This window comes from Procambarus clarkii, chromosome 68 (genome assembly GCF_040958095.1).
Source record: "Procambarus clarkii isolate CNS0578487 chromosome 68, FALCON_Pclarkii_2.0, whole genome shotgun sequence".
Lineage (NCBI taxonomy): Eukaryota > Metazoa > Arthropoda > Malacostraca > Decapoda > Cambaridae > Procambarus > Procambarus clarkii.
Genome location: NC_091217.1, coordinates 19,880,552 through 19,882,649, shown reverse-complemented (window position 1 = coordinate 19,882,649; position 2,098 = coordinate 19,880,552).

Here is a 2,098-nt window from a genome sequence, read left to right as displayed (position 1 = left end):
AGGCGAGTGTGGGGAAAAATAGTGATTAGCTCAGCGCCCATCGATGAACCAGGATTGGGGCAGCTGAATCTCAGGGATTGGAACGGCGACGACCCGAAGGCTTCACGACACCTGAGGACCGGTGGAACGTCCTGGATCGTCAAGGATCGACCCAAGGAAGCGTGGGAACCTCACACCATCGAGGGACAGGCGTCGTGAGCCAGGAATGTAAGGTAGATCATTTTCCCTCCCATTACCCCTTGTATGAGTAGGCTAGTTAGGCCACAATATTTACTTGTGTATGTGGCAGCAAGACTTGATTACTTTAATAGTAGAATAGGCTGAAAGGCAGCTTGAGTCCAGGACTGTCAGAGAGGACAGTGTGTATGGATGGCAGGACAGTGAAGAAGAGGCGCCGACGTGGTGAAGAGGCCCTCCTGTGAGAGTGTGAGACTCCTGTCTTTCTGCCCAGTTGAAGGAGGGTTGGAGGTCGTGGAAGAAGAGGCTGACGATCTCCAGACTCATTATCCATATTTCCATATTCATGTATTACTTGTGATTGTGTGTGTGTGTTCATGTAATTTGCATCAGTAAATCCACACATTTTATCACTGTGTTTGAGTGTGCCTCCATTTAAGATATTTCTCTATGAGCATACATTTCTGGCTACAAACAATATATAATACACCCACTGAACTGCATTGCTGGGGTGCAGATATAATAACCCAGCTGGCGACCTTGCTAAGAAGAAGATAGAGAAGACAGGCGGGAAAGGAGTTCCTGCAACCTTTTTTTGTCTGGCAGGCAAGGCTCAGGGAGGTTATGGTTATAAGGTAAGCCTGAGTCTTCCTTCACTCCCCCACGGGTCTAGGCCGGAACTGTTAACAGCAGTTTCCCAGTGTTTGACTGAAGGGCTTCCAGGGTGAATCAGTGGCACCCCTTTTGGTGGAAGCAAAGACCTGCGGAGGTGGGCATTGTTGGTCCTCTCTTGTGTGACCAAGGAGACTCCGGTCAATCCAGGGAGTCGGAGGGGCTGAGTATTTGGGCCTTTTGAGCCCCTAGCAGTTAAGTGTTAGGAGAGCCCCGGACCGCCCACCCCCACGTGACAACATATAAGCTGCAAAGCTGAAGTACTGTGCTTTATTAAAAGAATTTTATTAGGAGGGATATTCCTGCGCGGGCCCTAAGCCTCTGGTTGGCTTACTAAGTGTTCTTTATATGTTCAGAGCAGGGTGCTTATTGGGCGACCATTTGAAACTCATTTGAACGATGTAACGACACCTTAACGTATTCAATATATATAGGGTAGACTCGGTGTTGGTGTCATTTTCCGCACGGGTAACCTGCTGTCTGAGAGAACCATGCGAGGGTGCCTTCTGACGGACATTGGCGTATTGGCAACATTTGTCTCGTTGTGGGAAACTTTGGTGGAAATCTCAATTCAAACATAAACTATATTGTACACTATGTTTGCATCTCATCCTGGCCGAACATTTGCAACTCATATGAACGATGTAATGACATCACCTTAACGTATTCGATACATATAGGGTAAACTTGGTGTTTTTTGCCTATTCCTCATGTGTAATCTGCTGTTTTTAGAGAACCATGCGAAGGAGCCTAAAGACGAGTATTGAGGAATTGTCGACATAGTGTCTCGTTGTTGCCAGAGAAAAGGAGCAAATGTTTCCCATTATTTTGTTTTTAGGCTCCAGTCTTTTCCCTCAATGCAAGGTGCTAGTTCTCGTTTCCGGTGCGGTCGCGATCATGTGCTCACCTCACTTAGATGTGCTTATTCTGGAGGAAATCGAGCCGAAAAATTTACCTTTCTCCAGAAATCGAATGTGGTACATCACACTTTTTCGTTATATGTTCTGAGCAGGGTGCTTACTGGCCGAACATTTGAAACTCAAATGAACGATTTAATGACATGACATTAACGTAATCGATACATATAGGGTAGACTCATATAGGTGTTTTTTAAACATTCCTCATGGGTAATCTGCTGTTTTAGAGAACCATGCGAAGGAGCCTACAGACGAGTAATGACGAATTGTCGACAAAGTGTCTCGTTGTTTCGAAAGAAAAGGAGCAAATGTTTCAATTTTCGTTTTTTGGC